The sequence below is a fragment of the Peromyscus leucopus genome, unplaced genomic scaffold (genome assembly GCF_004664715.2).
Source record: "Peromyscus leucopus breed LL Stock unplaced genomic scaffold, UCI_PerLeu_2.1 scaffold_460, whole genome shotgun sequence".
Lineage (NCBI taxonomy): Eukaryota > Metazoa > Chordata > Mammalia > Rodentia > Cricetidae > Peromyscus > Peromyscus leucopus.
The window spans coordinates 24,131-47,359 of NW_023505355.1; the positions used below are offsets into that span (position 1 = coordinate 24,131).

Sequence of the window (23,229 nt, forward strand, 5' to 3'; positions counted from 1 at the left end):
GACTGGAGGGTGAGCTTTCAGAGCACGTGTCTGGGAGAAGCACTCCAGGTCAAAGCAATAACAGAAGTATAAAATGGCGGATCTTGAAACCAAGATTGGTAGCAGTTATTTAACAATGATTCATAAAAGAAATTTCAGTGTAATTCCAACTCTTAGTATTGTTTTTCAATTTTTCTAGATCTCAAAATTGTCATTATTTTGGTATTCTGAAATACAAAAGTACTTAATACAAAAAAGAACAAAACCAAGTGTTTTAAGAAAAATATTAGCATCATTACTATTTGTAAATTTAGGATTTTGAAAATTATTTGCTAAATACTGGAAAGATAAGTAAAACTAGATGTAGCCTATTGTAATAATAAATTGATTTGAGTGTAGTTTTGTTATATTGATACCTAAATGTATTTCTTTAATTGTAAACATAAGGAGGCTATACCAAATTATTAATCAACATTGAAATATGATCTAGTAGCAAATTAGGAAATTGAGTGTAGATAATTTGACTTTAGCTCTATCTTTCTCTGCTTTTTAAGCTGTATGACCTAGTCATTTTATTTTTCATATTTAATTAGAGTATTCTCATGTAAAAAATATATCAAGTAATACATGGTATTTTCTTTTCTAGACTTCTCTTATTGTTACTTCATTTCAGAATATTCTTTGGGTAGTCTCTTTACAATTTATGTCTACTCTAAAATTCTGACCTTTACTCATAATATACCCATGTACACCTAATGTTAATTATTCCACTTGTTAGTTTAATGGAAGTAGTTTCATAAATCTTACATTAGTAAATGTTCTTGATTTTTTTCATTCTATCTTCAAGATTTAACTTTTCAAAAAGATTGATTTTATTTTTAATTGTGTCTGTGTAGGGGAGTTGGGCTGGTGTGTGGTTGCCTGTGTCCAATCTCCAAGGCGTTGGAGTTAACAAAAGTAGTTGTAAGCTGCCTCATGTGGATGCTGGGAATTGAACTGGGATCCTCTGCAAGACTAGCACAAGTTCTTAACTGCTGGGCTATATTCTCTCTAGCCCCAAGATTGAACATTTTTATGTGCTTCAGTTTATGCTAGATTTAAGAATTAACTTATCAAGATAACTTTTATATTCCATATTTGCCTATGTACTAAGATAGAAGATTGATAAGGACCTGAAAGAGGGAAACAGCTTATTCTTTCAAGGGAATTTTAGAAAAATTTCACAGTGAAAACAAAGTATCGTATGTATCTTTATATGATGAAATTTCAAAGAACAAAGAGAAGTCAAGTGTTTATATGACTAGTGTGAATAGGAGGTGTTAATAAGTAGGTTGGGCTAAATACACGAAATTCCTGTATATATCCAAGCACTGATCTGACGGGTTCATAACATGCTTAACCTAAGCTTCCATTCAAATGCGCCTTCTCCAAGAGGCTGCTCTAACTTCTGGCTTACCATAGCTGTCTTTTAGTTCCTGTTTTTCTTTCTTTTTACCTTATTTTTTTTTTACATCTTTCACATTCTGCATTTATCTGCAAGCTTATTGTTGAATGCCCAATCAGGGTGGGTAGTTTGCTGTAGGACAAAGATCTTGATCTGATTTGTCACTGGATCTCTAGTAACAGGCATATTCTCAGGCACATAGTAGACAACCAAGAGTTTGCTGAATTAATGAGACAGTTGTCAGAAATTCAGAGTAAATAGGAAATTCTACTTTGGCTTCTTCCTAGATGTATGACTTTGAGTGTTTGTTTTTTCAATTGTATAATGGAAACTAATTTGGTTTCCATTAGGATCGTGAATGCTCATAAACATAAACAATATGAAGTCATCCTTCTCATCATTCCTTTTGTAAATTAAAAATAGGTTATGGAGGTTATCTTTTCTTTCTTTCCTATCAATTATAGTTAATCATTTAAGTCTTTTATTTAATTATGGACTTCTGTGAGACTGATTAGTATTTTCTATAATATTGCATAGGATTGAACCAAGTTTTAAGCCAGCAAGCAAACCAGGATATCAGTCCTCTAGACAGCATGATTCAAAGACTACAGCAGAACAAGACCTGAGGCGTTCTGGTGAAGCAGGTGTCAGTAATCCCAGCCGTTAAACAGAGGTAAGCTGAGATAGTACTTGGAGAAACTGAGACTATCTACTCTCCAGCAGTAGAGCGGTGACTAAACAGTAATAATATAGCCATAAAAATGAAAAAGCTACCAAAAGATTACGTTTTTGAAGAATAAATACATGGCTATACATTAAAGGTGAATTTTTAAAATATGGATAGTCCATATTCCTAAAGTAAACATTAGAAGTAAGATTTTATTCACCACCACCCTACTTCCTCAATGCTTTGATAGAAGCCAGTGCTTTATTCCTTCTGGGCAAGTGATCTTACAGTAAATATGAAAAATCAGCTGCTTATATTGTTTTCAAAATACAGTAAAAGTCAAAGTTTTAGTTCCTCACTCTTATGTGTTGTCTATTTAATGTTAAGAGAAAAGTTAAATTTGTGAGTCATAAATGCCCTTAGACTCTTTTTAATTCCAAAAGACTAGAGATATTTTTTAAAGTAACGATTTTGTACTTGCAGTACCTGAACTTAACACTCCATAATTATGATTTATTAATTTATCCAATCAGTTGAATAGCCACATTTCTGTTTTCATTAAACTTTTGCCTGTGGTTTTGCTCATGATGGTGGTAGTTCAATCATTTGCTGTAAAAGCTTTGTGTGGAAGAAAATACTAATCTTTTGGTTGTAAATAAGTGAGGTGACTGTCTAAGCAGAACTTCAACCACATTGATTTACCCCCTTGTAGGCTCTGTAAGTTCTCCCTCCGAAGTGCATTCGCCACCAAATGTCGGGTTGAGGCGCAGTGGGCAGATTGAAGGTGTGCGACAGATGCACAGCAATGCCCGAGAAGTGAAATCGCCACAGAGCGAGACCTTGTTGCTTGGAGCCGAAGGGTGGTGGTACCTGAGCTCTCAGCTGGTGTAGCTAGGTAAGAGGAATTATCAGTTGGTATTCACCATACTTGCTTGCATTCCTTTTGACTAGTAGTCTTGAGAACACCTTTTCAACCTTGTGATTCCTTTTAAGTTAGTATTTTAAGGCAAAAAATGAATTCCTAAGTTTGTTTTTCTAGAACAATTTGAGTATTGAGTACCAGTTCAAATTTTACTTTGTCCTGTTGGTATCCTTGGCCTGTGTGTGCATGTATGGAGCCTAAAGGTTGATGGCAGGTGTCTTCCTCTGTCATTGTGCACTTAGTGCAGATTGTGTGTCATTTTTAGCCACGAGGTCACTGCCTGAACCGGGAGCTCATTGACTGACTAGACTAAGTGGCCAAGGACTCAACCTGTGTTGTGTGTGTCCTCTCCCATAGTTCCAGCACTGGTGTGAAGGATGCACTCAAGTGTTGCATCTGGTATGTGGGCAGAGATGCTAGGGATCCAAAGTCAGGTTCTTTTAACCAGTGAGCCATCTCCCAACCACTCTCAGTTTATATCTTCAAATACATTTTATGGCATTAGTTAGAATTATATAGGGTATTTTGTGCTCTTTACTCATCATTTACATCAGATTATTCACAGGCATAAAGAAGATACGCCTTTTAATGGTAAATACATAAATAGTTTACATTTGAAAATACTTTTTATCCTTAAGTGTGTATGTGATAGAAAATTTTTTATATTTCCTTTTGTGTATGTGTAAGTGCATGAACAACAACATGTATGAAATAAATATGAAGCTGTCTACTGTCCTATATTATAATAAATAAAAAATATTAACAAAATGTGAATTTGAGTTTCAGGTTTTTAGGTTTTTTTTGTCTGTTTCTTGAGGCAGGATTCCTTTGTGTAACAGTCCTGACTGTCCTATAACTCAGTCTGTAGCCCAGGCTGGCCTCGAATTCCACCTGTCGCTGCCTCTCAAGTGCTGGGATTAAAGACTTGTGCTACCACTGCCCAGCATTTTTTTTAGCTGTTAGTAATAGTAATTATATGATTAATTTTTTAAAGAAAATGTCAATATTCACATTGGTTACACTCCATAATTAGGCAATTCTTAGAATTTTGTGTTAGGATTTAGGGTTGAATATATATCTGGTATGTAAACAATTTCAATAACTTCAATCTCTAACAATTAACGTTGAGGTTTGAAGGAAGTTCAGTTAGTAACATTCTTTCAAAAAATTTTAGATTTATTTATTTGTATGAGCATTTTGCCTTCATGCCTGATGTCTGTGGAAGTGAAAATAAGTCATCAAATTCCCTGGAGCTGGAGTTCTAGATGGTTGTGAGTCACTCTGTGGGTGCTGGGAATGGAAGTTGGACCCTTTGCAAGAGCAAAAGTATCTTAACTGCTGAACTATCTTTCCTGCCCCTGACATTTATCTTCTCAATATCAGTTCTGAACTGAACTAAAAAATACCATAGAAGGAAAATAGAAAATCAGACTATTTTTTTAAGTAATGTTATGAATAATGTAGCTTTAGTTTCACTTTAACCTATTAAAGCTAAATAAACTTCACTCATGTGATAATGAGCCACAGTTTTCCCCAGGTTTGCCTAGAAGGTATTCTTTGCATTCATTGTGTAGGATTAGGTTATGCTAAAACTACATTTTCATTCTAGAACATTCTGATTCTTCTGCTTCTTCCCTAGAAAGGATTAAATGTAAAGATGTATTTGGTAGTTGATTGTTAAGGTTCTTAAAATGAAGGATAAGGGAGATTCACCCCCCACCCCAATACCCTTGACCATTTTATCTCTTTATCCTTTTGTTTATAATCTTTAACCCTAAGTTCTAGCAAGATTGTGACTGTCACTTTAAAGATCAAAGAATCCAACATCCAGTATATGTCCATTAGAAATCTTTCCAGGACTTAAACTTGGTAGGCAATTTAAAGTTTGTCTTAATGTAGCTCTCAAATGAGGCAGAGTAGTATGCTAATTTAAATCCAACCAAAGGCTTGTGGCTTAACATAGAAGAACTTCTAAAACTCAGGAGTAACACTGCACAAAGTGGCTTATGCCTCTGTCCCCAACCCTTTGCAGGAAGATCAAGAAGCTGGGCTATGTTTAAAAAACAAAAATCTAACCACAAACTGGGCAAAAGTCCTGAACCAGCATTTCACCAAAGAGGATGGTAAATTAAGCATATAAAGAGATACTTGGCACCTTTAGTTACTGGGAAAATGCAGAGTAAAACCACAATGAAATCCCACTGTGTACCTATCAAATTGTCTCAAATAATAAGTGATAGCCTCAAATACTGGGTAACTAGAGAGAAAACTGCTGTACTTGTGATTTTGTTTGTTTGTGATAATATAAACATGACACGTACACTCTGGAATACTGTTTTGTATTTTATTATACAACTGTCATATATGACTCAACAATTTTATCTTGGAAATTTACTTTTATTAGCATATAGTAATCATATGAAGTAATGGGCTTCATTACAACATTTCCATATGTGTGTGATTATTTTTGGTCATTTTTTACCCCATTCCCTGTTTCCCTCTTGTGCCTCCCTATAATTTTCATTGTCCCCTTGATTTTCTTCACTATTTCCTCTTATACTTTCTGTATTTGTTTGTTTGTTGTTGAATTATGGTTGCTTGAGTGAGCATAGGTGAGGGGTAATTTATAGGAACCACGGGCAGCTTACCAGTGGCTGTACCACTGAAGGAAATGACTCCTCCCCAGCAACCAATTGACTACCAATAACGTCTCAGGGAGGGGTGAGAACTCATGCCACTACCCTAAAGCTACCATTAATTGCCTGTAAATACTCAGAGAGGTTTGTGACTTTGTGGATCCCTCCCTCATCCATCATGGAATTTGAGGGTCATACGTAGTCTTGTAAAGGTATTCATAGTTGCCATGAGCTCATAAGTGCAATAGTCAAAAACTGTGGGAACAAACTCAAATTTCTTTCAGTGGTACATGGTTAAACAAACTGTGGTATATTCTACTTTATAGAGGAACAACTTATCGATGAAATAACTTAGATAAATCTGTTTTGATGGACTAATGCTTAATGAAAACAATTCCAGAGTTGCATACTGTTTGATTTTATTTATGAACATTATTGAAATGATTAATATTACAGGGTTGGAGAACAAATTAGTGGTCACTAAGAGTTAGGAGGAGAGAGGGTTGAAGTGTAAGAAAGTGTTGGTATGATAATAAAAGGGCAAAATGAGACATTTTTGTGCTGATGGAATGTTCTGTATATTGATTGTTGTGGTAAATATACATTACACATAATACATTTGCATAGAACTAACATTCACAAATGTGTAGCAGTAAAACTGGAGAAACCACATGATTAGTGGTTTCCATCAGTATCAAGACCTTGATATTGTATTATACTGTAGTTTTGCAAGTTAAGAATTCCTGTACCCTCTTTTTTACATCTATATATGAATTTAAGATTATTTCAATATAAAAGTATAAAAAGCTCAAACTTAAATTTGAAGTTGTCCCTTTCTGAAGATTTTAACTTGACTAGATACATTAGCGATTCTGTGGCAAAGTAAAATGAAAGTATTAATATGCTCTAGTGTGAAAGTATCAACAATGTATGTGTGCTTTGAATATTAATTATCTTCCTGTTACAAAATCTCTTGGGAAAAATTAAAGCTCAAAGATTAAATTAACTTGTGGGTCAACAAAACTTCCAAGTTAAAGTAAAAATAACATTCTCTAGTTCTAAGGAGTTGGATTTAATGACATTAAAATTCAAAGTTAATGTATTTTTTTGTTTACTTGTTTATTTAGTTTCAGCATGATATCTGGTATAGAACCTAGTTTTGTTTTTGAGTACTAGGGTCTGATCTATGTCACTGGAAAAATTATGTTGTACTTCAGGAATTGGTGGTTCAACCTTAAGGCTCTGCTGTTAGTAGATTGCACATATCCTATTTGACATGTAAGATTGTCTAAGCACAAGCCATATACCTAATAAGGAACGTGTCTTGATATAACTTCATAGAATTTAATACTTGGTTTGATTTATAATTACCACAGCAGAAAGAGTTCAAAATGAGGGGAGAATCAAAAGAAATCTCTTTCTAGTGTTTTAGTTTATGTCCTGAGCCATGTGTTCCACATGGAAAGAAAATACAAGAACTAACTTCACATTGTTACCTTAATAACTAACATTCATTTGAAAGGCAATCAGTTGAAAAATTGTAGGTTATGTTTATGGCTTTTAATATTCTCTTTTAGTAGACAAGAAGAGTGGAGAACTGCAAAGGGAGAAGAGGAAATAAAGAGTTACAGGTCAGAAGAGAAAAGGAAACACTTAACTGTTGCAAAAGAAAATAAAATTCTTACTGTCTCAAAGGTAAATATTGATTTGATGTTTAATATTATGACCATTTTAGGCCTTCCCTTTAAAATTATAAGCATTAATATTATAAGCAAAGTAACACTAATGAAAAATTAGTATATTTCCTGGTTATTTATTAGGATTATTTTATTTCTCACTTAAAACTTTTGTGTCTGCATTTCCTATCTCTTACCATATCTTTTCCCCATGCCAAGTTTTATGTATATGTTATATTCATTAATCTATAATCAACCTATGGAAAAGTATTTTTCAGTTCTTCCATTAGTTGTAAGTTCTATAACTTTTATTTTCCCCTACGTTGGTGTTTTATTCTCATCTGTTATTAATAATCACGTTAGCTGATGTCTACTGAAAAGAATAGCGAATAGCCCTTTTCACTCTTAAGGTGGGTAGGTTGATGGCTGGAAAGCTCTCTTAGTGGTTTCGAGCACTTGCTGGAAGAGAGGACCAGGGTTTAGCCACTCATAATTGTTTTCAGTTCCAAGGATCCAACACTCTCTTCTGGCCTCTATGAGCACCAGGAATGCATGTGACATGGCTCACATAGAGAGACATAGAGCCAAAACATAAATAAACCTCTAAAGAATATAGGCAGATAGGTTGTCCCTAGTATTTTGTCTTTTTGTCATTTCAGTGGTCCTACCCTGCAGGGCTTGACTTTTCCCTCCTCTAGCTTAGCCGGAACGTTTCAGAGCCATTAGTTCTGAAGTTTAGGAAGAGTGTATGAAACAGCTTCTTATTACTGAACAGTGATCTAAACAAAGAAAAATTATTGGTTTCTGACTAGTTTACAATGGCCTAAACAAATTGAAATGTATTTTTCATGTAAAAATCTTTGTGGCTCAGCCTTTAATGTCTTTAAAGTCTAGACTCACAACCAAAAATATAAAAGTTTTTGGTAGAGGTTGACAAGATTGGCTCACCTGCTAAGGCATTTCTGCCAAGCCTGATAAGCTAAGTTGGATGCCAGGAACCAACATGGTGGAAGAGAACTGACCACACAGCCTTATCTTCTGACCTCACCATGGGCACCACGTATCCACAGACACACGAATAAGTAAATGTAATTTAAATTTATAAAATCAAAAAAGCCTTTGTAACCCAGGGTGGAGAATGAGAATGGTCCCTTTTAATGAGGACTGAAGACTTTTTATTTTCCTGTTCCTCCAAGATTAACCACATTCCTAAAGATAGTGTGACTCTTCAGTCAAGTGTCAGTAAAAAGAGAAAAGTTATGAAGAGTATATATGCTTGTCCTGAGGAAGGCTCTTTCATACTGCATAATAACATTATGCCAGACTTATCATTGGCCAGAGCATCATCACATGATACTCTAACAAGTAGATTTCATTTTGTGTTGAAGGACAAGAAAACAAGTGTCAGTTAACAGCCAGCTTTCTGTTCACTAAATGAGTCACTGAGGTACTTCAGTGCTAGCCCGGGGTGATGAGTGATCCTGTCTCCAATCAAAGCATTGAAAAGGCTTTTAGATTCTTCAGTGTGGAATTTATCTTACTAGAAGCATCAAATTTTGGATGAGATTTTCCACAGTGAGAACATAGCAACTTTAAATAACATGAATTTGAGTAGTTAGAAATTTTATGCTAAGTGAAAGGAATGGTATATTAAATTCTTAATAGTGTGTTTATCAGTGTTTGACAAAGTAGAACATTATTTCCTTTTTATACCTTTACATACTTTTTAAGATTTCTATAAAATTTAGATTTGTATGTGAATATTCCTTTCACTTTTCAGCAGTGAGGATATAATTTTAGGTTCAAAATTACTTTGTGTCAGATTTTTTTCTGATGTTCTCTTCTTAGTGTCTAATGTCAGGTTCATTTTAAAAAGTATTTTCAGGTTTGACTTTGAGATGTCTAATGTAAGTTTTCTTTCTTTTTTTTTTTTGGCTCAACTCAGTTCTGAAACCATAAAAGGTTGTTAGGGATGGAGTTTTTTGTTTTGTGGTTTTTGTTTTTTGTGTTTGTTTTGTTGTTGTTGAGCAGGGTTTCGGCTCTGGATCTTCTTGCCCCAACCTTCCTTCCAAGTACTATGTTTTCCAAGCATTTGTGAATCATTCAAATTTGTTTTTATTACTTTGAGCAGTAATTAGCTGTTTGATTCTCTCACTCACTGGCATACATTTCAGTCTGTATGGTCAACCTACTGCCTTTTCCTTTTCATTACTAATTAAATGATTAGTTTTTTATTTTAAGGATCTTTAGCTGGTTCTTTTTCATAGCACCCAGTTTTCTGTGACAAGGTCTGTGCTTATGGACATGATGCTCTACTTTTCACTCTAGGAGCATGTTATATTTGAATATATTTCTGTCAGTTTTTGTCAGTTTTTTCCTGATTGTATGTGCCCATCTGCAGATGACTTATTTTTGGTGAGGGTAGGGGTTGAGTCAAGATCTCTATAGAGTCCTGGCTGCCCTGGAACTCATTATATAAGCGAGACTGGCCTTGAACTCACAGAGATCCACTTGCCCCTGCCTTTTGAATGCTGGGATTAAAGGAGTGAGCCATTATGTCTGGCTTGTAGCTGACTTTCTGAGATTTATTTCAGAAATTTTAGTGATATTTTAACTATGTATGAATTTTCCATAATAAAACTATTAAACAAGAAAACCTATTCCTTAAAGTCTATTATGAATAAATTTCATTTTATTTTTTCCAGAATCATGCTCATGAACATTTCTTGGATGTTGGGGATTCCAAAAAGCAACAAGCAAATCAACATAATTACCGCACAAGATCTGCACTGGAAGAAATGCCTAGGCCCTTGGAGGATGTAGAGAATGGGACTAGTTCTTCAGATGTAAGAGCTTAGCACATTCACAAATTTCTCTATCACTTGTACTTACTTTTCAAATATGACTTTCACTTTGTACATTCATTGATATAATTTTAATATGGCATTTTAGGTTTTATAGTAGCCATATCTTTCATTTACTAAAGACCTACTTCCAGAGAGGTCACATATTCAGTGTCACATTTAAAAAACAAATAGTCCTTATTGGTTAATTATTCTTAGTTCTGTTTGGTAAAATTTTAGAATACCTTGGTGATAGAGTTTGTTAAGTACAAATACTAATTAATGGAAATCCTGTCTTAGGTTTTTTATTACTGTAAGAAGACACCATGACCACGACAACTCTTACAAGGAAAACATTTAATTAGGGTGACTTGCTTACAGTTCATAAGTTCAGTCCATTATCATGGTGGAGAACAAGGTGTCACACAGGCAGACATGGTACTGAAGCTGAGAGTCCTACATCTTTCAGTTAACAAGAAGTTGACTGACAATTTCACTGAGTAAAGCTTGAGTAAAAGAGATCTCAAAGCCCACCCTGATGGTGACACACTTCCTCCAACAAGGCCACACTTTCTAATAGTGCCACTCCCTTTGGGGTCGTTTTCTTCAAACCACCACATCATGTAAGGGTTCTGAGGTTCAAAGATGTTTAAACTTTACATATATGTAACTGTTAATGGTGATTAATCATTAAATGAGGTCCCCTTTACATTAAAGCTGATCCGTGAAATTGGTACCATAAGGCTCTGGTTTAGTGTGACTAACAGTGATTTGAAGCAGTTGACCATTTGGGTTACTTTTTACCCTCAGTAACAAATTCAGAGCTTCTTAACGTTTTACATGTGCTACTACATGTGCACAGGTTTCTTTACAGGTGTTGTCCCTACTAAGTTGTACATTTTTTTAAGTTAAGTCCATCAGCAAACATCAAACCAGTTTACATAGGACTTCAGTCTAAATCCTTTCTCCTCCTTTCATAGTTCCTGTTGCATTTTAACCTTGAGAGATGAATTTACCCTAGTGATAATTATTCTATTTTGAAGCCAAGTTGTATCTTGTGTTAAGCATATTTAAGAATTTTCTTGAGTATCTGGGATGACCCTATCCACAGTGTAAGTATGCAAATCTCAGGTACCATGAAATAATATTTCTGCAGCACAGCACTTAGGAGACTGAGGCAGGATGCACATGAGTCCAGAAATTTGAGGCTTGTTTTGGCAATAATGTTGAGACGCCATCTCTAAAAAAAACCATTATTTTAAGTTAAAAAGAGGAGGGAAAATTTCAGTGTTATCATTCTGTGATTTCTTTTTTATCAGGATTTATTATTTTTTAATTTTCTTACAGACTAGGTTTTTGAATAGTGAAGAAGATTCTTGAGAGGAGAGAGCTGTTTTCTCATATTAGCCAGAATAAACCAGCTGTTTTAGTCACTTTTCTTTGCAAGCAAATTTTCTCCTTTGTCTGGTGTTTCTTATTTTTCCATTTGGTAGGTTTTGTCAGACTTAGCTGCCTCCCACAGGCCTGCCTTCTGTGCTTTCTTAGAAGAATAGTTACTTCTTCTAAGTCCATACTCTTCCAAGAGTAATCAATGGCCTTGCAGTGCTTGCCACAATGTTACAGTTACCTAAAAAATTATGTTAGTTTGCAGTGGCTTTAAGTTCTGTTATAGCCAAGTTAGAATGGTGTGGTTAGTCCAGCAAAATAAGAAAACTACAAATTAATTAAACCTGATATGAGAAATTCAGGAGAAGGTTTGATTTTTATTGAGACAGTATTAGTCAAATTTGAGCCCAGTGATTCCCTGTCAGCCTCATGAATATGTCTTTGCTTGCCCGTCTTTTGATCATTTAAGAAGACCAAAGAATATAAAGTACACATGGCCAAATCATTTGCTTTTTGAGAGATTTATAATGTTCTTCTGAATACAAAACTTTATATAATACTTTTACTATTCAGTTTATTAGGAATTTGGGTATTTTGACAGTTAAAAAAGTGGCACGAACATTTCAGTTAGGTTTAACATCCTTTTATAGCATTTAAGTAAATTTTTTAGAAAAACTAGAATATGTTAATATAAAATAATTCTTAATGTAAGGAAGCCTAGCTTTTTTGGTTGAAATATCTTTTAATGTTTTGAATGTAGAAGTAACTCTGTTTCTTTTCTCTTCCTATAAGGAAGGAAATAAAATGAAGTATAAAAAAAACCCCTATCATTTATTTATAGATTTCAGTTAGTTTACCTAAACACTTGCATGGTTTTATACTTCCCATTTTTCACTAAGACACCAAAATAGGAATACTTTTTCCCTTAAAAAATAAAAAAAATCATAATTAAACAGCAGTAAACAGACTCAGCAGGTTGCATGTATGTGTTTATTTTTAATAAATATATAAATAAACAGTAATAAAAAGGCCAGTGAGAGGGAGCTAAGTGTTGAGAAAGGGGAAATGATGTAATTATATTCTAATTAAAAATTTAAAAAGCAAAGTAATTCTGTTGCTAAAAAAAGTGGCTCAGCAATTAAAAGCCCTTGTTGCTCCTCTAAAGGACATGGGTTTGGGTCCCAGTACCTACATGGAAGCTCACAACTAAACTGTTACTCCAGTTAATTCCATGGTACTAATCCTGTCTCTGACCTCCAAGCAGCAGGTACACGTGGTACAAATACAAACATGAGACGACATTCATACCCATAAGTAAAGTTTAAAAGGCTACATGAGGTTATAACAAAAGATAAGAGCCTTATGAAAAAAATAGCTTCACCCATAGTATTCTCTGAACTTTTAATAGTTACTAAGAGGTGAATTAGTCTGTCTTTTTTGTTGTTGTAATAATCTCCCATTGGATAAAATAAGGCTGGAGATGGAATGTACTGTTCTGTAAAGTTGTTTCAATAATAAGTAAAATATAAATGTAACTAATTTTAAGATTCTGAAAGTATCTACAAAGAAAACAGCTTTTAAAAGTATAAATAAGTTTCAGATGTTAACTGTGGCGTTAGTCATTTTAATACATTTGTTTTTAGGCTTTTTAAAAATGAAGCCTCTTTTTTTTTTTTAAAGTATAAACCTGTAATTCTAACACTTGGGGAAACATGAAAGAGAATCACAAGGCTACAGGTCCAGATGTCCAAAACCCTGCATTTAATTCTCTGTTTTGAAAAATAAAGTAAAAATGAAACATGGCAATTGTCCAGGAGGTGTTCTGAATCTGCTATTTATTAATAGATAATCCTCATGAACATTTGTTTCAACTCTTGAATAAAAATACAAAAGTTATATTTTTCTACTTACCAAGTCAGGTTTTAGATATCCTGCTGTGCTGGGCATTATCTTACGAAATCTGTGCTCCCTGTCTCAGGAAGGTGAAGTGGTTGCTGTCAGTGGCGGGACATCTGAGGAAGAGGAGCGAGCATGGCACAGTGATGGCAGTTCCAGGTACAAGGGAAGGGAGTGTGACTTTGTCAACTGCTCTACCTCTACCCCTCCAAATCTGGATATAAAGTTATTTGAAGGGTCTTTTGGTTAACAAAAGTTTAGATTTTTTTCCCTGGTAAGTCTTTAAAGAAAAATTGCAAAGTGGTGTTTTTAACTCATCTACTTGTTATTGCATTTCTGAACGATGTATTTATCATACAGAATTATAAATTAGCTTCACTGCTGGTTTGAGGAATTTTTAAAAATTTATTTTATTTGCATTGATGGAAAGGTGTCAGATCTCCTGGAACTGGAGTAACAGACAGTTGTGAGCTGCCATGTGGTTGCTGGGAATTGGACCCAGGTCCTCTGGAAGAGCAGCCAGTGCTCCTAACCCCTGAGCCATCTCTCCAGCCCGGTTTTGAGGAACGTTTAAGCATCAGATTATAAAAATAAAGAGGGCTTCCTATTGAATTAGCTCTTACGCTGATGATTTATGGGATATTACTAATTTTCTCTACCATCAATGAAAAGAAACTGCATCTTTTCTACTGCCATCCTGTTTTTTATTATGCAAGCGAGAAATCCTTCTGCTACTTATGGTGGAATTTCACATTTTTAAAAGGCCTAATAGCCTTTAAAAGGTTTTAATGGTCAATGGGAATACACCCTTGGGGGAGGAAATTATTAATTGTTCCTTATATTTTTTTTCCTGCTTTAGCAGTTCCTAAAATAGACTTCCAAAGGAAACATTAGGTGGAAGCTGTAAGAATTCTGTAAGATTCTTACCAGTTCTAGGATGAAAGCCTTTCCTGTCCCTCAGTTAGTGATTCTTAATAATGATATACAGATGTCTATAGATTGTGTTTAATAGTTTCCTGTTTTTGAAGCTGAGCGGTGAAAACAAGTTTACGTTCTTTTGGTTCAGCAGCTATTTTAGAACTAGTTGTAGTTTAAACCAGGAGACAACATAGTCCCTCTTCATATTGAAAGAGCACTGGTGGTGCTAGCAGTTGAGGATCTTTGTTGTGAAAAACATGACTTCTGTGGTGTATATTTATTTTGTCTTCAAATCTTCCCTGAATGACTGGCAGCTGATGCCCATAAATTGAAGAAAACCCATACTAGAGAAGTGAGAGTTTGAAAACATTAGATTTTTTTGAAAGCCATTTTAAAGGTCGTGCTTGGAGGCACATGGGTTTATCCAGCACTTGGGAAGTAGGTAAAAGAGAATCTCTGCAAGCTTGAGGCCAGCCTGGCACACAGAGTAAAATCCAGGCCAGCCAGAAGTAAATAGGGAGGTGCCAGAAAAATCCCACAACAAAGTCATTTTAAAAAAATCAGATCTTTTTTTTTTGATTCTGATCTGGAATGAGTACTCTCACAGAGTCAGGTAAATGACCATCAAGACGATTTAGACTATGGAAAAGGCAGTGATAGAGTAAAAACTACTGTTTAGAATGTGCTTTTAGCTTACTGGTTAATATGGGAACTATGAGATCAGACCTCAAATAAAGCTAGTGCTTTAATGTAATATGATTATAAATTTTAACATACTCTAACTCATATGTCTTTAAGACATTTATAGTTAGAAATCTATGCAGAATAAGCAAATATTTTAATGTACTAAAATTAAATAGGAGATAGTATATATAGCTAGATATGTGTGGGGTGCCGTATCAGGACTACATATCTATAAAGGTAAAATGTAAAGATAATGGCAAGCATGATTGATAGTGGCATGTAAGAGAGTTCATCTTGTATGTTTCTCAATAATGGAAGTGTAAATAAAATAGTATTCACTAAATATATTACTATGGTCCTGCAGTTGATTAAACTTGGGTCCTCCTGTATGCTAGGGAAGAAAAAAAGATTATACCACTGAACCACACTTCTACCCTGAAATTAACTTCATTTTACATGCTAAGTAAATGTTTATGAGTTCAACCTTCCTACGCATAGACAGACTTTTTAGCTGCCAGTTCAGTATATGCCACCATGAGAATTCCATTGGTTGAGAACTTCATCCTTAAGCTAGGCCTTTAAGTCCAGTACTCTGGAGCAGAGACAGGTAGGTTTCTGTGAGTTGGAGGCCAGCCCGACATAGTTAGGCCTTGTCTTAAAAATACAAAGGAATTTCATACTTTGGCTAGTTCAGTAGTAGAATGCTTACAAGGCTTCAGTCCCAAGCACTGAGAAGAATTCCAAGATTCCCTCATAAAAGAAATCCCTGTGTTTGCTTATTATGGTGTATACATGCTGTGTATACATGCTGGCTCTTCAGGGCTCTTTCTGTTTGAACTGAAAAAGATGATACTCCATTCTTTATTTCTTGTATGCCAAGTATTATTGAGATATATATGCAAAACAGTATGCTTCTTAAAAGTATAAAAGGTTTAAATTTATTTTTCCATAAAAAGTTGTAAAATGTGTTTTTAGATAGTAAAGGTTATGAGGAGTTGATCGAATGAAATATCTTTTAGTTCATTTGTGCTTTTTTTAAATCTTTTTATATATTTTTTTATAAAATGGTCTTAAAACTGTACCCTATGTGATTTAAGTTGCTTCTCTCCTTCTAGTGACTACTCCAGTGATTACTCTGATTGGACAGCAGATGCTGGAATTAATTTGCAGCCACCAAAGAAAGTTCCTAAGCATAAAACTAAGAAAGCAGAAAGTAGTTCAGATGAAGAAGATGAATCTGAAAATCAGAAACAAAAACATATTAAAAAGGAAAGAAAAAAAGCAAATGAAGAAAAAGATGGACCAACATCACCAAAGAAAAAAAAGCCCAAAGAAAGAAAACAAAAGGTTGATTTAAAATTTTTAAGTCTAGTCTTTCCTTCTGGGGAAGTGCTTTAAAGCATAAATGTGAAAAATCCAACATAAATGTCTTTGAGGTTTGTTAATAAATAATAGAGAAAATTCAGAATTAAATAATAAGTAGTAAAGTACATGGAGATTTGAGATTATGTTGACACAAGTGCTTACTCAGACACCTAAGAATGTTTACTCAGAACATAACCATAGTTTAAATATTTGAGCATTTAATTTTAAAACACATTTTTTAGATCCAGTGAGATTTATTTAGGTAAGCAAAATAATGGTATAAAATGGATTTTGTCTACCAATGGTCTTTATATTTAACTATCCTAATTGTCATTGCTAAAAATACAGAGAAACTCCAGGGGAGACATCACATGAAATATAAGTAAAACATCTTGTCATAGTTGACCATAAAGCAAATACAAATCAAATATTGGTACAATACACTTCTTATAGTAAGTTTTTCATTAAGTATAGTGTGTAAACGATAAACATAGTAATATGTTTGTTTGGTTACTTAATGAGTCTGGATAATTAGACTGTAGAGAAAAGAAAAAAGGAAACAGAAAACCAGTACTCATAAAGCTAAAAATCTTTTAATCAGGAAATGGGAGTAAGACAGTTTTTTTGGTTTTTTTCTCTGAAATAAATAAAATACTATAGTAAGATTCTGGGGGATGGCTCATGGAGACAGCAGGTGAAGGTGCTTGCTGCCAACCAAATCTGACCACCTAAGTTTGATCCCTGGGTCCCACATGGTAGAATGTAAGAATTGATCTCTGCCTATGTCCTATTACCTACAAATGTGTACTGTGGCACATGTGGTGTACACACAAAACACACACGGGGCGGGGGGGGGGGGAGAAGAAAGCTGTTTTTGAATTTAAAGATAATACTATAGTAAATGGACATATTTGGGTAAATAGAAAAAAAATTTTAAAATGTATGTTTACCTATTCTTAGCTGGGCATAGTTATACATGTCTACATGTCTTTAATCTTAGCACTTGGGAGACAGAGGCAGGCAAATTTTTGTGAATTTGAGGCCAGCTTAGTCTACCTAGCAAATTCCAGGATAACTAAGGCTATGTAAAAAGATAGCCTCCCCCACCAAAAAGTTAAAAAAGAATTATTTTTTAACATTTTTTTAGATGTAAATATGTTATATTTGTCGAATTAAAATACTAGTGTGCTCTGACTCTTTATTCCCAAGAAGCTTGGAAAATATAAGAATCTAGTTGTGTTGTTTTAATTGTTTGATTTTTATTGTTTGAATTCATATTGATTTCACCTCTATAATTATAAGCTATGGTAATTTGGTTTCATAGTGAAGTGTTGGTTCTTCTTACCTCCTTTGTATTTTGTGAGGAAGCTTTACGGAAGACAATGGCACATTTGTCCTCAGTTTGTGCCTTTGAATGATGGTGAATGTAGTCGGAGCCAGTGCTGTATTTGAATCTTCTGTGTTGAGTATTTTATTTCTGTTGTTTGGTTGTGTCAGAATATTGTAGCAGGATCTGTTTATGGAGCATGCTTTAATGAGAGTAAGATATTATGGATTGTTCCTTTTGACTGGACTTTCGTTCCATAACAGGATAGTACATTTGTTTTTACATAGTCTTTAAGTTAATTCAGGCAGCACAACAGGATTTCCTTCCTAGGAGTACCGTATAGATTGAAAAGCACTCACTAAGCAAGTAATAAGTGCATTACTGAATATATGAAAAGATGAGAACATTTTCCATATGACTGACTTTTAATTAAGCAAAGCATAAGGTAGATATAGAAAATGGTAACAAAAGAATTCTTTAGCAAATTCAATAAACTATTCAGAACTCAGTTTATAAAGTAATGTGATCAGTGAAAATAAGTGAAAGCCATAATCCTTATTCTGAAACTAATGTGTAATTAATATATGTTCTAATGTCCCAAAAGTAAAAGAAATGCCACTTATTTTAGAGATAATAATTCAGAAATCAAATTGAAAAATATTTCAGTCAGCCTAAAAGCATTCCTAGAGATCTGTGGAAAGAAAGTTAACTGTACCTCCAAAATAAGAAAATCTGAAATAACAAATCAGGAAGTTTTGAAAAATACTTAATACTCAGTGACAGAAATTGCTTTCAACCAAATACTTAAAATACTTAAAAGTTTCCCTGGCATCACTGGGTAATGAAATGTGTCTTTATGATTCTGTATGATGCCAAAATCTTACTTTCACGTTTGGTTATTCCTATTTAATATACAGTTTTTACCTTCTGTACTACTTACTAGATACTGATACTTTCTTGAGAGAAATAATGCCTATTTAATATATCATAGTTGAGCTATTCCTTTTTATCAAAAGAACCCTTCTTAAGCAAACTTTGAGCACAACCTAAGTATATAAAACTAGTAAATTCAGAGCTCTTTGAGAGGAAAATTTATGGGTTTGGTGGTCTGTGTTAGTACGATTCTTGTTGTTTGGATAAGATCATAGCTACAAAAGGAGAATTGATTTATCTGGGCTCATAAGCTCCAAGGTTTTAGTTTCTGTTAAATTGGCTCTTGATTTTTCAAGGCCAGAATATTCATGGTAGGGAATGTGTGTACTCACCTCTTTGTGACTAGGAGAGAGAAGGAGGTGGATCTCAGTGTCTTGTAACCCTCCCCCCCCCCCCCCCCGAGCATGTTGCAAAGCAAAGCATTTTAATGAAGGGTAGGAGCTACACTTATCTGCGATTTAGATTGCAGTCATGAATTATGCTTTTTTAGTAAAGTGGAAGTAGTAGGTTGTCCTCTTAAGATACATGACCACACTGGCCTTGTGTAGTTGACTAGATTTCTAGTACTAGCATGATTGTCTTCCTGTTTGAGTGGACCTAGAGTCACTTTGACAGCCGTTGGCTACTAACAAGATATGAGTGCACCATTTACCCTTAGGGATGTCTTGCAATGTTGGTTGTTGTGTCCATAGATGTCACAGCTGGCTGCTTCTGTGCCTTGGCAGCTTGCATAGCACTTCCAATACTATGAAGATAATCCCATTTCCTAAAAGAAAGGGCTAGCTATTCTACCAATTATAGCATGAAAGTAGCCATGTATGATATACAAAACAAATATGTGTGGCTATGTTTCAGTAAAACTTGATTAATAAAATACTCGTTAGATAGTGCTTTTTTTTTTGTTGTTGTTGTTTTTTTTGTTTTTGTTTTTCGAGACAGGGTTTCTCTGTGTTGCTTTGTGCCTTTCCTGGAACTCGCTTTGGAGACCAGGCTGGCCTCGAACTCACAGAGATCCGCCTGCCCCTGCTCTCGAGTGCTGGGATTAAAGGTGTGCGCCACCACCGCCCGGCGATAGTGCTTTTTGACTGTAGGTCATTTGCTGTTCCTTCTTACACATTCAGCCATCCTTTTAAAATATGTCAGCTTCTTAAGTTGTTTTTGTTGTGTTGTTGTTGTTTGTTTGTTTTCAAACCAGGGTTTCTCTGTGTAGCTTTGCACCTTTCCTGGAACTGCTCTGTAGCCCAGGCTGGCCTCAAACTCACAGTGATCCGCCTACCTCTGCCTCCGAGTGCTGGATTAAAGGCGTGCGCCACCACCGCCCGGCTGCTCCTAAGTTTTTTAAGCCTGCGATTTTCCAGTGAAACCATCTCTTACATAGAAGAATTATTAAAGGCTTTTCCTTTTTCACCATGTTCCTCAAGATGAGAACACTCCTGAGCATTAAATTGAAAAATGCCATGTGTGATCAGTAGGAATAAGAGGAAAATGTATATTGTAAAATAATTCTAGGAGTGTCTCCAACAAGTTTGCTGTCATGGTATTGCTTCTTCTGTATGATACCATTCTCATTCAGTGTGGTTTAGCTGTAGGTAGAACACAGCTTGATTTTTATTAGTTCAGTGTTAATGCTTAAAAAACCATAACAAAATAAAGTGTACAACTCTTAGTTACATTCAAGCACATTTTTAATTTTTTGCATAAAGTTTCTCTACTTAGTTTTAGTGTTTTGGTTTTTTTTTTTAAGTTCATTTTCCATGCATGTAATTTAATATAAAGGCTATTGTCATTAGACCACTTGTTGTGGGAAGAGCATAGGTGAGTAAAAAATGAAATGACTGCTTTGAGGAAGGGAGATCTTTCCTTGGGGGATGGTCCTGTATGCCAGCAGTGAGGAAGTGAAAGGAAAGATGATTAAGAATTCAAGATCAGACTCCACTACGTAGCAAGTTAGAAGCCAGCCGTGGCTACATGTCTAAAAGAAATAGAATGAGTGATAGAGACAAAGTAAGAGAAGAGAATAAGATGTGAGTGAATGATTGAATATAATGAGACTGTCCTAGGTTATTTAGAAGTGTAATGTCCAGTTCATGGAAGTAATTATGGCTGTCATGAAAGCAATTAGTTTTCTGGATCCTCAGTACTACTTAATCTTACTTAGTTACTACTACCACCCTAAGTCTAGGAGTTTAAGACTGTCGAGCACATTTCAACTTGCTGTATGTACTGTTTATAAGATAACTTATTTGAAAGGAAGAACCTCATGATTTTATAGTTTGGTGTCTATAAGGATAATTTTAGAGAGTTTTGTGAAAACTGCATTTTGCTTTAGTCTCCAGCTCCATCAGTGATTTGGAAAAGTTAAATAACTGTTGCTACGTCTCCTGCTTTTCTAGAATAAGATTTTAATGCTAGAGAATAAAAATCTTTGTTACAGATGTCATTTCCTTGTATTTTAAGATACTACTAATGCTGTTCCACACTTTTCTCAGAGATTGGCTGTAGGAGAACCTAACCGAAAATGGTCTTACGTTAGAAGAATGGTTGCCTTCAACGTGGATTACAGATACACTTCCCAGAAGGTGTCCATTTGTACCACAAATGGGTGATGACGGTACTTTTAAACTTTAAAATTTTTAAAATTACCTATGTTTTTTCAAGTAGTAACCTCAGTTCTTTGATAGCTCTTAAAACACACTTCTAGGAGATTGCAGTAGGTTCCTAAAAAAATCTTCATGTCAGTATTGCAAAAATACAAACCAAGGATATTAGTAATGATATTCACCAGGACTCCTATAAATATGTGATAATTTAGATAGTATGACAGAATAGAGACTTCATTGCCATGTTTAATTAAAACTGGCATATTTTAACAAAAGGATTTAATTGCTGTTTTTCATTTTGTTTTAGGGTTGCCATGTTTTAATTAAAACTGGCATATTTTAACAAAGGATTTAATTGCTGTTTTTCATTTGTTTTAGGGTTTCTTGCTACTATTACAGTTTTTTAAGTTTTTTCAAGATGTTCTTATGAGGACTATTTTTTATATCATTTGTGCCCTTCCCCCAAGTCCTGTTTCTCACCCTCCTCAAATTCCATGACCTTTTTCTTTATTTTTATGTCTCTGTACATGCAGCCTGCTGGGTCCACATTTAGTGTTGAACATGTGTATTTCTTTAGGATTGACTACTACCAAGGGGCTTGTCCCTGTAGAATACCTATTCTCCCTCTTTAGCAGCCATTAATTGCCTGTAGCTCTTCATCTATGGTAGGGCCTTTTGAGATTTCTTCCATCTACATTCTTTTGTATTTCTAAATAAAAATGCATTTCTTTTTCCTAATCTAGAAAGAAATGTATAGCATATTAAAGAAAAAGATTTTGTACTTTGTTTCCATTTAATTTTTACTCACATTGATTACTTCTACCTGTTCTCAAAGCCATTAATTTTATTAACTTATTTACTTATTTATTTTTGGTTTTTTCAAGACTAAAAGTAAGAACCCGTTTAGACTGTACTAAAGAATTTGAAGCCAGGTTGTAATCGTGCATCCTTAATCCCAGCACTCAGGAGGCAGAGGCAGGCGAATCTTTTGACCAGCCTGATCTACAGAGTTAGTTCCAGGACAGGCTCCAAAGCTACACAGAGAAACCCTGTCTCGGGGGTGGGGGGGGTGGAAAAAAAAGAATTTGAGATTAATTTAATACTATATCGGAATTTTTCAGGATAATATCTTCTCATTTTTATACAGATTGAAGAGATGACACCTAACATCCAACAGACTAAGTGTAAAAATACTTAAAATAGAGGCTTCCTTTTCAAAGCACAGTAATTGATACTATAAAGTAGGAACTAACAATTTTACAATGGAAATAAGTGGAAGAGTGAATCTAAAGAAAACTCTGGAATAATTTTTATTTAATGATCCTTCTTGCCTCAACAACTTTTGGAGATTAGACTGTTACTATACCTTTACAATGATACTTCTTACCAAATTATGTAGCTTTAAAATAACATGGCAGGACTTTCCGGATAGCCACAGTGTTTTCTATTAGATGTCTTTCAGTTGTGGGGCTTGAGCCTTCATCACCCCGCCTGAGTCTGAAATCAGTGTCTTAACACTGCTCCCTCTATGACTCTCCAAGCAACAGGAGCAGTAAAAAACAGAATGAAAGATATGTAGGATGGTGACTCTAAAAATATGACTGATCATTTAAACACAGTTCAAATAGCTTTTCTGACTCGAGAGTTGGCTCAGCAATTAAAAACACTGTTGCTCTTGCAGAAACCCAGGTTCAATTCTCAGCACCGACATAGCAGCTCACAACCTTCTGTACCTCCAGTCTAGGAACTCTATGCCCTCTTCTGAGCTCTGCAGACACTAGTAGGCTTGCAAGTGGCGTGCATATATATAGCCAAAACTCCTACATCCAAAAAAAAAGTAAATTAATGTTTCTACCTTTAGTAATGAGCAAAATATGTAGTGGAGACTGTTCCAATACCTGTTCTGCAGGACAGATGCTAGAAGTCACTTAAGTTTCATCTTGAAATAAACAT

At 34.7% G+C, this 23,229-nt stretch overlaps 1 pseudogene; it reads left to right on the top strand.

Annotated features, from left to right (window-relative positions):
- Window positions 1–23,229, top strand: part of LOC114700259 — a 70,819-nt pseudogene that overhangs the window by 21,279 nt on the left and 26,311 nt on the right.